This window comes from Megascapheus bottae, chromosome 5, assembly GCF_031878675.1.
Source record: "Megascapheus bottae isolate mThoBot1 chromosome 5, mThoBot2.hap1, whole genome shotgun sequence".
In the NCBI taxonomy this organism is placed as follows: domain Eukaryota; kingdom Metazoa; phylum Chordata; class Mammalia; order Rodentia; family Geomyidae; genus Megascapheus; species Megascapheus bottae.
The window spans coordinates 69217038-69231106 of NC_143513.1; the positions used below are offsets into that span (position 1 = coordinate 69217038).

General features: G+C 40.0%; 1 long non-coding RNA gene across 3 annotated transcripts in view; it reads right to left on the reverse strand.

Moving 5' to 3' along the window:
* Positions 1–629: 629 nt before the first annotated feature.
* The window catches only part of LOC150063581 (uncharacterized), a 63247-nt gene continuing 49807 nt past the window's right edge, over positions 630–14069 (reverse strand). For all 3 annotated transcript variants that reach the window (XR_016535557.1, XR_016535558.1, XR_016535559.1), the window contains exon 3: positions 630–704. This is a non-coding gene — a long non-coding RNA (uncharacterized LOC150063581). The remainder of the gene's footprint in view (positions 705–14069) is intronic.

A 14069-nucleotide genomic window follows, 5' to 3' on the forward strand; every position in this document is an offset into this window, starting at 1 on the left:
CACTCTCGGCCCATGGGAGTAACTGATCTCAATGTCATCCTTACTTTCATTAGTTATGACATCTGGCTACCTACATGCTATGCTACACTTCAATCTCATAAATTCCAAAGTATTTATAAGAATTCCAAAGTTTGCTCTATTTCAGAACAAAAAACAATCTCACATCTAGTAGGTTAGCACTCAAAAGACAAAAATGAACAGGTGCTCAAAGATGAATAAATTAGACACAAGTAGCATACACCTCAGAAAGCTGAGATCTGAGGATCACAGATGCTTATCCCAGGCAAAACTGTTCATAAGACCCTATCCCAAATTATCAAGCTGGAAGTGGAATGCAGCTGAAGTGACAAGCACTAGCCTTGAGCAAAAACTCCTAGGGACAGTGCCCGGGCCCTGAATTCATAATTCAGAGCTGGCACACACACTAAAAGAGAGAGGAAGAGGTTAATTTCTTAGGCCATGTCACAACTTATCAATGAGGGTCACACTTGCTTTAGTACCAAGTGCTGTGATTTTGTTGGAAATTTTTCATATGAATGATGGGTTTGTTTTAGTCTTAGGAACTTATACTCCAGTCTATACTAAGCATTCATAAACATTAATTTGCTTAAAATGTATACACAACACCTGTTAATTTCAGTTACCTATTCAGTGGGTCATTCTGAGCCATTCAAAGTTCCTCTGCTTTTATCATTTTTCTCCTCCTGTAAGAGATGAGAACATTGTTAGGGAGTAGTTACAAATCCGCACATGTTTTATATCACTATTTGGTATGTTTTAAACTTTGGGAGTACTCAAAAGGGTTTTTTTCAACTTCAATCAATTATTTCAACTGCCTAACTTTATTAGGTTCATAAAAGGAACCATTAAATACATATCAACTCTACATATACTAATGGCTTCATAAAAGGAACCATTTTATAAGAGAGTCATTTCTACATGTACTAATAATAAGGGATTTGCAAAATAAATATAGCTTCAAAGAAAATCAAGCTGGCACATTAAAAAGCTAAGCTAGGTGTTGGTAGTGGCTCACACCTGTAAATTTAAATTACTCAGAAGGCCGAGATCTGAGGATCATGGTTCAAAACCAAGGATGAGATTCTCATCCTCAATTAACCACCCCCCCCAAAAAAAAACCAACAACAAAAAAAACCCCAAAACAAAAAAACTGTAAGTGGAGCTTTGGCTCAAGTGTTAGTCTTAAGCAAAAATGCTCAAGGATAGCACCCAGTTGAAGTCCTAGGACTGGCACATACACATACAAAGAAGTAGTTAGCTGCACAATAAATAAATAAATTAAAGGTGGATAACCCTTGACTGAATCCTTTTGTCTGACATGCTCTCTTGAGCCACATTCCTTTGAAGTTTCCAGGTATAGGAAGTGTCCTAAAGAAATGATCAATTGGCAGATGTAATTTTGAAGACCTACTGAGTTAAAAAAAAAAAAACAAAACATTCTAACAGAGAGCATTTACTCTTTAGAATTCCTGACTGTTCTCATTCTGATCCTTAATTGTATTGGCTCCAAAAGTGCACCTAAACTTCCAAAAATGACCAGAGTGACTAATAAAGAGATGGATAAAGCCAGAATGAAAACTTTAAGTAGATACCTATAAGCCAAACTGTGCTCCATCCATTTCCCTAGAGCCTAGACCATAAAGAACCTTAAGAATCTCAAAGAAGTTTGCATTGTTTCAAAACTAAAACCACAAGGAAAGAACAATGGAAAGAGTAACATTATCCAAAAATAAATGTAGTCTTTTTACACCTGACTTGAGTAACTGTAACCCAACTGTATATCACCTTCAGAATAACAATGAAAAAAATTTAAATAAAACAAACTAAACCAGTATCATGCTCAGGAGTTTAGTCAGCATGAAAAAACACTCAAAGATAAATAGGAATACATACTCAAAAGGTTATGTTTCTTAGGACCTCTACACAACAGACCACGGCTGGCCAGACATGGACATTTCTGGAGCCTTTGTGAGAGAGACTATGTCAGAAAGCCTGATACCTGACAATTTTACCAACATTTTCATTTCTTTATTTTTTAATCTCCTTATTTTATTTATTTTCTGTGTGCACAGCAAACTTATTTCATATCTATTTTCTTTATTTTTATTGTAATGTGTACAGGGGTTACAGTTATATTCGCCAGATAGTAGGTGCATTACTTCTCACACATTGATACCCCTTCTCATGTTTTTGTCCCCATTTCTCTCTCCCCAGCCCCTCCCAATCATCTTGTTTTCCCCCCTTCCCTTTCCTATTTCAAATAAACGTCATATATACAATATACCACGTAACAAAGTCAGATACAGTAACAATATGAGATTAACCAAAGGGCAAAAAAAGAGAAGTAAAATAACATAGTACATTAAGAACAACAATCACACAAGATAAAGCTCTTGTTTCCATATCCTGGAGATCCTTTCATTTAGTCTCATCCTATATGACCTTATGTACCTAGGTTTTAAGATAGTGTAATCCTCTGCTAGGAGAGTCCTAGATGTGCACTAATTATTACAAATGAGGGAAACCATTGAGCCTATGTTCCTTTGGGTCTAGCTTATTTCACTTAATATGATTTTTTCCAAGTCTTTCCATTTCCTTACAAATGGGGCGATGTCATTCTTTCTGATGGCAGCATAGAATTCCATTGTGTATAAATATCACATCTTCTTGATCCAGTCGTCTACTGAGGGACATCTGGATTGGTTCCATATCTTTGCTATGTAAATAGTGCTGCAATGAACATCATTGTGCTAGTTGCTTTAGTATGTCATTGTTTCTTGATGTTTGGGTCATTTTCATTTCTTTAACCAAGAAATATGTCCTGAGAGCCAATAAATACCACACATAGTATCTCAGAAAGCTATTTGAAGGCCAATTCCAATCCACAGAAGACTATTAGCAAGCCTGTTAAGAGAGGAGAAAGGGCTTCCCTACTCCACTATCATCTTTATCCACACTGCCACTGTCTTACTAACTCTTCTAGCTGTTCTTTTCTAGCTTCCATCCTTTATTCCTTCGAATCTTTTTCTCCACAATGTGTCCAGAGAAAACATTTTAAAATATAAAAAGCACTGTATTCAGCCCTACCTACAATCTCCTGTTATTCCCACGAATACACAACGAAAACCTTCAGTGCTGAGATCCTGAACACACCATTTTCTCTGCTTGGAAATTAAAGCACAGGCTACCTGGCATAACCCTTCCCCAAACATGCCTGCTTATTCTCTTGCAGATCCTAGCTCACAGTCCATGTCCTCCTCCTCTCACACACCAGAACAGACTGGTGTAACACTACTAATTTGAAATCACACATCTCCAGTTATTTGCATTTCTCTCTCACACTAGATTGTAGGAATCTCCCTGAGGGTGGACAGTGCTTGTTATCGGGCACAGCCTATCACTGTGGTACATCAATAGGTATAGTCAATCAATAAGGGCTTTGGGTTACTAGAATCTGTTGCATCCAGCACTAAGATAGGGATAATTCTGCCAGGTGGGCCATTAGGCTTGCTGAATGAGCACCTCCCACCACAAGAAATATCAGTACTTAGATGGGATCTGTCTACATTCATGCTTGTAAGCTTCATCATAATTGTGTGGCCAAAATAAATTTTAAGCTATTAAAAAGAGAAATAGTACAAAGTTCAAGACACAATTTGAGTAGAAACCATGCAGTGAAGACTCTGGCGGGGGGTTACTAAAGAAACAGCATCAACAAAAAAGAAAACAAGACATTACAGCCAAAGGAAGTCCTTCGTGGACCATTGATGACACACACATAAATACTTTGCAAAAGGTCTCAGAGTAAGGAGGTGGGCAGAAAAAGATTTCAGCTTGCTTGGGAACATTGCCACAACTGGGGGGCTGACAAGGGGAAGGAATTAGGTAGGTCCCTTTCCTGTACCCTTTCCCATCCCAAGCCCAACCATGCAAGGCACACAGGAGCCCCTGTATAGTACTGTTATTCTCTCATTTGCCTTACTAATCACCAATTGTTTGGCATGTCCCAATTCACTGCATAGACTGCTTCAAATAGCTTACAGCTGGGGTTAATTTTGAAAAGATGCTCTACTAACATTTTTGGTCTTTCAAGTGCTGGGAAGGAGACAACACCGGTGGGAAGAAACCCCAAATGTATCAGGCTCTAAAAGGGTTCTAGAGAGTCATTCATACCTCTCACAAATAGTGTGCACTTCAAACACACTAATGAGACAAGCCCCTTTTCTCTAGGAAGGGATAGACAATGCATACTTAGGAAGAACAGAAAACATGTACATGGTAATAAGGGATCTGATGAAGAAGTATAAAGCAGAGGAGGGTGGGTGAGAAAGTGTGGAGTGCTGATGTTTAAAAACATGGTGGCTCTCTCTGGGAGTTGGGCCTATTAGTAGAGTGCTTGCCTAGCATGCATGAAGATCTGGGTTTGATTTCTTGGTACCACATACATAGAAAAGGCCAGAAGTGGTGCTGTGGCTTAAGTGGTAGAGCTCTAGCCTTGAGAAAGCCCAGGGAGAGTGCTCAGGCTCTGAGTTCAAGCCCAAGGACTGGAAAAAACCAAAACACAACAAAACAAAAAACATGGTGGCTCTCTTCAAGCCTGATTGAGAAACTTTACATATATATGTGTGTTATATATTTATATATAATGTATGTGTAACATATATAGTATATATTCCTTTATTGTAAAGGTTACGTACAGAGGGGTTACAGTTACATAAGAAAATGAGGATAGTTCTTGTTATTATTACCCCCTCCCTCATTTTCTGCCACTGTCCCTTCCCTGAGAAGCTTTTATATGAGTTAAACCATAAAGAAGGTAAGGAGTAGAGTCGGGTGGACATCTTGGGAAAGATAGTTCCAGACAAAGGGATCAACAAGCACCAGGACCCTGGGGCTCAAGTGTTCCCTGTCTGTCCTGGAGCACACCAGGGAAAACAGGAGAAGAGGTCAGAGAGATAAATAACAAACTCCATACTATGGCACTCAAAGACTGTTGGCTTTTATTCACTGAGCATAGAATGAGGTACTTAATGCCCAGCCACTAAACATCTGGCTTGAAGGGAGGGCAAAGTAGGAAGCAGCCAGATAGTTAACAGGCCACTAGACAATTCAAGAGATGGCAGTGGCCTGGCTATATAGCATGGCAGTCAAGGTGCTTCTAAAAAGTTGTTACAACGGGAAGGAAATGCTCGGGGGCTAGCTCAACTCCTTAGAGAACATATCTTAGTGCACTGTTCTCATATTTTTTTGTCACTGCTATAATTTCTATCAAGTATCCCTCCTCAACCTATTTATTAAAGGTTTAGTAGTGGCAGAGGGGGATGGTGAACATTGAGAGGGGTCCTCAGGTCATTGGAAATGTGCTCCTGAAAGGGACTGTGGGACTCATGGCCCCTTCTTTTTATCTGCTGCTCCTGTGACACATATAGATCACATATATCCCCGACATCCATGACATCCCGCTTTACCACAGGTCCAAAGCCATGGGGCCAGCTGAGCATGGACTGAGAGCCAAAACAAACCTTTCCTGTAATTAATTATCTTAAATATTTTGCTATAATTACAGAAAGCTAACACAATCACTAGCTGCACTTTTAGTTTAATTATTACCTTTACAAAAAGGGAATGTATTGGGTTTTAATCTAGAACAGAACATAATCATCACATAGTGGAAAAGATCAAACAACCAACCAACAGAAACCTTTGTATCATTATTACATAAGAACCAAACATATAAATATTTCCTATCATGCTCATTGCCGTGCACTAGCATTTTTCATTTATTTTTAAGACATTTTCCTTAGCTTGGTAGAAGACCATTCAATTTACATATCTATCTATGGCAGTTAAGAAGTGTTTAATGCATGTTTTTTCACCTGAAGATCTACTGTTATATGGTAGAACATACATCAAACATAAGTATTGGTAAAAGCCATGAGCTGTTAGGATCTGCCAGCCAATCAATTCATTTTTCTGATTTAAGACTCCGCCCCTGAGAAACTCATGACAATTATATGATGGAAAGTAAAATGAACATGAGGAAATTTTTTTTAATGACAGTAACCTTTTAACACTCTGGTCTCTCAATGAGCAGAACAAAAAAGAAGGGAAAAAGGTAGAGGGAGGTCATTGGCACAATGTTCTCACTCAGCTATTCTACCCCCAGGGAGAGAGGCACAACTCTTCCTGTCATAAGCAAGCCACAGGATTTCTGAAATGGAATCTATGTCCTTCCCTAAGCACAGCACTGCTCATGAGTGATAAACCATCAGCTATCCTGGTTTCTAGGTGCCATTAAAATCCAACTTTGATTCTCACAATGACTCCCAGAGCTGACAAGCCATGCCACCATGCCTACCACAGTTGTTTGTGCTTGGACAGGCAGATCACACCTATAGACCACAGGCTCCCCTCACCCACTAATGCAGAGCTTTACAGACCTCAGCACCAGCAGCCAGGGGGCCATGGAACAACATAGCTTCTGACAGTTCATGGAAAACATACCCTGCACTAGTACATATACTTCTTACCTTCTAAGATACCTTCTTCCTAACTCATTTTGACTCCCATTTCATAGGCATGTATTTCTTAGTTTGCTTTTCATCAGTAAGAGTGATGATATTTTTTAAACACTTTTTTTAGGTCAAGGAACCCCAGTATTATCTATGAGAGAGGTGTACTTTTCTTTTTCTCAAATCTTCAGATGGAAAAGGCAAGCATGTGTGATAAGAGGCTCATGGTCAGCAGGCACAGGAGAGGCCAGCTGGCAGACTGCTTCTCTCCTGTAGAACAGTGCAAAGCCAGGAGGAGCCCAGCAGAAAAGGTACTTACAGACAAAAGGGCTCTTCAGTTGAGCCTTAAGAGCAACCTAGGAGACCAGAACTGACTGTTTTATGTACTCTAAAAGGACCAATCAGAGTCACCATGGGATTGTCCACAGGAAAAAAGTATTAATTGCCACCAATTAAGCAAGTAAGGCTTACCAGTCTGGGATAGGATTTAAAGAGGTAAATACTAGTTTACTTTTAATGATATATGGCAGAAAGCAGATTCATTCCTTTCACTTGTGAGGTTTAAAATGGATGAGAAGGGGGGAGGGGGGAGGGAGAGAGAGAGGGAGGGAAAGAGGGAGGGAGGGAGGGAGAAAAAAACAGGAGGAAACACTCTGCCCAGCAATGGGTTCTCCCACCATCTCTGGGATAGCCTTCCTCTGCTATCCTGGTCTTGTTCCTTGCCCCCATCACCTCAGGTATCACCAGTAGACCAGGCTGCAAGTCATTTCCCAAAGATGGTTTCACAACTGTGTGCATCATAAGCACTGTGCCTAGAATGCCTTTCCACCTCCAGACCAGCCCTTCAAACTGAGAAACTCAGCTCCAACACAAACTCCTCTGAATCTTTCTGCTCTCTCCCCTCCAAGCAGAGTGGACAGCTTGCTACTCACTTCTTCCTTATCCTGTCAGTATTTCCATCTATATTGCCATATACTGTGTAATAGCAGCAGGATCACAACCACAGTGAGGACCACAGTGCCTTGTACAGAATGCACTGGATGGAAAGAGGAGGAAGAAGGTAAAGAAAGGCAAACATGCTTAGGTCATCATTAATTATGTATCCTAGAAGACACTGTATATTGAGAATATTGTTTGAACTTACCCTATATAGAAACCCATGAATTAATGTGGCCTTCACCAAGGTTTATTTTAAGTATGTTTAAATCTATTTGTTATAGTGACTCTAGAATCAATTCTAATTACTTGCTTTCAACCATGTATAAGGAGCTCAACAGCAGGACACCAGCTACAAGTTCTAGGCCCTACGTTCAAACACCAGTACTGCAAAAATAGACACACACACACACACACACACACACTGGGGAGAGCAATGAATACTGGAGTTTGAATTCAGATCCTTGTACCTGATAGGTAAGAAGCACTATATTGTTCAATCATACCCCAGCTCTTTTTATACTGGTTATTTTAAAAAATATTTTATTGTAATTAATAGAAGAATTACATTATACTCGCCAGATAGAAGGTGCATTACTTAACAATCATTGCTACCCCTTCTCATGTTTGTTTTTTTGTTGTTGTTGCTTTTTTTTTTTTTTTTGCCAGTCCTGGGCTTGAGCTCAGGGCCTGAGCACTGTCCTTGGACTTTTCTAAAGGCTAGAGCTCTACCACTTGAGCCTCAGCACCACTTCTGGCTTTTTTTTTTCCTATGTATGTGGTCCCGGGTCTTCGTGCATGCTAGGCAAGTGCTCTACTAATAGGCCAAACTCCCACCCCCCCTTCTCATGTTTTTGTCCGCATTTCCCTCCCTCACCCTGAAAGGTGTAGCCCAGGCTGGTCTCAAACTTGTGATCGTCCAGCCTCATCCTTCCTCGTTGATTACTGGTGTGCGTCACCATGGTGGCTGGTTAATTTTGATATGAGTAGCACTTTGCCTAGGTCCTTCTCTGGATCACAATCTTCCTATTTTGCCCTTCTCAATGTATCTGAGATATTGGTTAAGAAAAGCCAAAAGCCAAAGTCCCATCTCTGATCTTTGTACAGCTAGATATAAGCTTAGGAATAAACTACCCATGCCCAACTATACTTACATTGTCTAATAATATCATCCTTTCTCTTTGTTTATGTGGAGTTACTGGGAAACCTGTAGAAAATATGCTGATACAAGATCTTCAAGTGATCATCTCTTGCCATTGCCTGGCTGCCTACACCTGTCCTCCAGGGAGATAGGGGTCATTAAAGAGAGTGAGAAAATATAATATTTCTATAATATTTCTCTACTAAAGGAAGTATAGGAACAAAGACAATACAGGCCAGCAACTGTTTATAGGCCTTTCTGTTACAACTGCATATACCAGAAAATGACTGTCTTCAAATATTCCCTAATTCATAGAAGCCTCTCTCTCCCCAACTACTAAATACAAATAAGGACAATTCTATTTTACCACTGGTTCTCTTTTCTCAAGAATCTGCTTTTTTACATTGTCTGTGGCAATTCTCAAAACATGACAAGTATGTTTTCTGTGGTTGTTGCTATGCAGGACCATTCTGACTTAGGACATTTCAGTCTGACACAGGTTTTACCTGGCATAGGACTTTTGAAGGGAGTGACACACAGGCGAATAAATCTGGGAACCACAGAGAACTATGGCTAAAATGATAACTACTACCATGAAGGATTTCCCCAAGTTATACTAGTAATGGCTCCCACAAGCACACGAATCACACACGTGATAGCAGGGCCCACCTTGCTTCTGCCTGGGCTGTCTATGTTAGGTCCCAGCACACCCCAGCCATTCTGGCCTCTCCCTGCTTTTCTCCTACAAGGAAAGGTGTGCTATTCATGCATTCTCATCCAGACCTCTTAGACCACCTGCTTTTCTGGGATGCCTCCCTGACTGGCAATAGAATGGTCTCAGGGCTCATTGTGCCCCAAAGGAAAGGCCTGATGTCACCAACTCCTGCACACACCTGCTGTCAGGGGAGAATTAAAAACAACACAATCCAGAAATAAATGTTGACCAGATTCACATGGTCAATGAAACTGCTCCCTAGGGACAGAGCACAGGCCTTCTTTGAAGTGCTAGCTCTCCCCAGGACACAGCCCTGTAGTAAACTTAAGTGCACAGGGGGGAGGACTAAAGCTCTAACCCAGTCAGGCCCCCGGCAATTCACTCAGGACAAAGGCAAGAGGAAAATAAAAGGGGAAAAACCCATTTTTTAATGAAAATATCTGTGTAGAACTGAGACTGTAAAAGAAATGAGGACTTTTGATGTAGCTCAGTGCCACACCACTTTCCTAACATCTGCAATGCTCTAGGTTCCACCCTAGCACAACTCAATAAAGGAGGAAAAAGAAAAGACCAGAAAGCTGTAGTCCCCAGCAAGAACAGAGAGTTCACAGTTGCCTGGGTGTGTGCTTGCTTCCATTCCGCCCACCCACAGTTTCTGGGGCAAACAAATTCTTGGCTGAGCAGGTATGTGTGGGAGGCCTGATTATTTTCCAGTCATTAAAACTTTGCCCAGAACTACTTAATCAGGATTTTTCAAGGTCATACATTCAAATAACTGTTATAGCTTTTCAAAACAAGTAACTCCTGGGTCCATGGGACAGGAGGGTGGAGAGTGTGAAAAGGGGCAGAGGAATTAACCACTGATCTCATGTGATGTGTACCACATGCTCAGAAAACTAATAAACTGGGAAAAGGTATAGGTAAGAAATAGTAGCTAACTAGTATTAGCTATGTAGCAGGCCATTCAAAAATGCTCTGTATGGACTGACTTATTTCATGCTATACCATCCCTGATCCTATTACTTATCATATCTCCTTTATTGACACAAGCAGTCTGTGGGACTTGCCTAGAGCCAGAGCATTCATGTACACTATGTGTTTATACTGGGTTCTTCTGCCTCTCTATGTCCTCCTATCCTACCTGCTACTCAAAAAAGGAAAGATTCTAACAAAAGTCTTTTCCAGTTTTGGTAAATCTAGTTAGTGCTTTCCAGTGGGGTTGTGTTTTCTTTAAACAATTTTCCTAAGAGATGTATTAACAGACCCAGGCCCTACATAAATACACACAGGACAACACTAAAGCTGCTGTCTAAACAGCCATATAATACTGGAGGACTAGAGGCTCATATCATCTGCTTATAGCTTTTATCCAGTTGCAGTGTAAATGCTCTGGAAGTGTATGCATTTTTTGCTGTTACTGTGGAAGGCAAGGAAGTTGCACTGTTACCTCCTTAAATATAGCTTAATGATGAAAAGAAATACACTTTAGGTAGTTTCCAGTTCTGACTTGCTTGCTATTAGGTGCCTGGAACTCTCTAGGATGTGGCAAAGAAATTGGCACTAGAAATCACTAGCATGGGCAAACATAAATGAATGAATGAATGAATGCTGTCATTCTTACAGAGGTAGGGCTTAGGTAATATAATGACGCACATAGGTATAGGTAGGTCAGCCAAGTTGGGTAAACGTATCACTCAGAAAGTCGAAATTTTAACTAGTCAATCACTGTCTGTATTCTCAACTACACCTCAAGCATGAGTTAATAAATCTAGGTAGCCAATGATTTTAGAAGGGGCTCATTAATGCTGGCTTCTATTTTAAACACAGGAATCTATTTAATGCAGACTGAAATCTGCTTAAGGAAATTACATTATTTTCCCTAAAAGTACCATCTCTTCTGTCTGGCATGCCATCTCCAGCTTATTTGGCCTGCAAAGGCCTCTCTCCAGCTTTCCCAGGATCCTTTCCCAACTTTCTGCCACAAGAGGCCAGTTTCTTACCTGTGCTCAAAGATATTTTGCTTTATTTTCTATAGAAACTCCCTCAAAATTGTCATTTTTTCTCATCCGCACTATCAGGTTGTTCTCAACTTCTTCATCCTTGTATCCTGCAGAGAACCCTTTTCCTAACCTAAATCAGATACCAGTCAATCTCAGTTTGCTTTTGAAAGTGCCCTTATGGAATGTTCCAAGGATACCACAGACATCTGTTTCCAATGTTCAAATGTATTTCAGATATTTTTAAACTATCATTAAAAAAATCATTCTGCAGTGCCTTATACATGAACTCTTTACAAACTACACTGGTGCACCCCTGACTCTCTGGGGGGAGAGGGCACTCATGGCTCTCACAGGAGGCTGCTTGGCCAGTCCTGAAGTAGAAAGTACTTGTGAGTCTGAGGCCAACAAAGGTACATTGTCCCTACTGGGTCTTGAGGAAAACACCTGTGTGTAATGCCTAATCATCTGTGGCCGGTCCATTCTCTTGAAGTCCTTAGTAAGCAAGCACATTTTAAAGGGCACACTTGTGTATGTGGGCTCCCAGAAAGCCCAGCAAGGCCAGACCTTCTGCATGACCAAGCTTCACTGTATTGTAAAGTCTCTTGGGTCTGTACCGACATGAGAGAGAGCAAACATTTATTCTAAGAAGGAGCTGTTTCCTGTATGGCCAGGTTTAGAATGAGTGTGAACAGTTACTTCTCACGTTTAGTTACAGGGTTATAAATTTGAAATAAATGCATCCTACCTCATTGTGTAGGTGGAAAAAAATTTCTGGGCAACTTATTTACGAAAATTAAAAATGTTGTGATTTATAAATAATTATGTTAATAATAGCTTTAAGGGAAGTGGGGCTATAGCTCAAGAGGTAGGGCAGTAGCCTTGAGCTGAAGAACTCAGGGACAGGGCCCAGGCCCAGAGTTCAAGCTCCATGACTGACAAAAAAAGAATAGCTTTAAGAATATCATGTGTTATGCTGGTGATATCAGAATTCTAGACCTCAAGCTCTACTCCAGAGCTACAGTTACAAAAATAGCTTGGTAATGACAAAAACAAAAACAAAGACAAAAAAAAAATCCTAGATCAGTGAGCAGACTAGAAGACCCAGTTATCTGATATTTGATCAGTGAGCCAAAGATATACAGTAGCAAAAAGATAGCCTCTTCAATAATTGGTGTTGGGAAAACTGGGAATCCATTTGCAGAAAACTAAAAGTGGATCCCTGTTTGTTTACATGCACTAATAACAACTCCAAGTGGATCAAAAAACTCAACTAAGATTTGAAACTTTAAAATTACTGCAAGAGGGAATAGGACAAACACTAGAACTTGGAGGCATAGGCAGAACCTTTTTGAATGGAAAGCCAAAGGCATAGCACATAGAAGACTTGAAAAATGGGATTACATCAAAATAAAAAGGTTTCTGCACAACAAAGGGCATAGTTACTAAACTAGAAAGACAGCCAACAGACTGGGAGAAAATTTTTTGCCAGCAATACATCAGACAAAGGCCTAATATCCAAAATATATAAGGAGCTCAACCCCCCCTACAGCTAAAAAACAAATGGGTCCAAATGGGCAAAAGACTGCTCAGATGAAGAGGAAAGAATGGCAGATAAATACATGAGGAAATGTTCAACCTCCAAGGCCTTTATGGAAAGGCAAATCAAAACAACTTTGAGATTCCATCTCACCCTACCTAGATTGGCCAACATCTTGAATGATTTTGAATGACAACAAAGGTTGGCAGGGATGTGGGGAGGAAGGAACCTTATTGCACTATGGATGGGAATGTAAACTAGTATAACCTCTTTGGACAATAGTCTGGGGGCTCCTCAAAAAACTAAACATAACTGGGTGCCAGTGTCTCACACCGACTCAGGAGGCTGAGATCTAAGGATCATGATTCTAAGCTGGCCTGGGAAGAAAAGTCCCCATGATACTCTTTTTTTTTATTATACATTTTTATGACAATTAATAGTAGGGTTACAAATTATATTCACCAGATGGAAGGTGCATTACTTCACAAATATTGATACTCCTTCTCATGTTTTTGTCCCCATTTTCCTCCCCCAACCTCCTCCCTTATCTTGTTTTCCCCCTACCCTTTCCTATTTCAAATAAACAAACAAACGTATATACAGTATACCAGATAACAAAGTAAGATATTGTAACAATATGAGAATAACCAAGGGACTACAAAAGAGATGAGAGATAACATAGTACATTAAGAACAACAATCACACATTATATGGCTCTTGTTTCCATATCCAAGAGGTCCTTTCATTTAGCCTCATCCTATATGGCTTTATGTATCTAGGTTTTGCACTATTGTAATCCTAATTATTACAAATGAGAGAAACCATTGAGCCTATGTTCCTTTGGGTCTGGCTTACTTCACTTAATATGATTTTTTCCAAGTCTTTCCATTTCCTTACAAATGGGGCAGCATAGAATTCCATTGTGTAGAAGCCAGAAGCACTCTAGCACTGAAGAATCATTGCTCTCGAGGCCACCCTCAGCAGCGGAGGGTGTTTATCTCCCTGGAGATTATCTGTTGCTACCTTTGGAATCTTTTCTATTTAAATATATAATCCTTTTATTAATTTTTTTCTTTTGTCTATTTTTAGTTATTTGTGGGATACTTTTCCACTTGATATAGATGTACAAGTTCTTGCTATGTTTTTGGACTGTAGCCCTTTAACAAATAAACTATTTCAAAAAAAAAAAAGAATTCCATTGTGTATA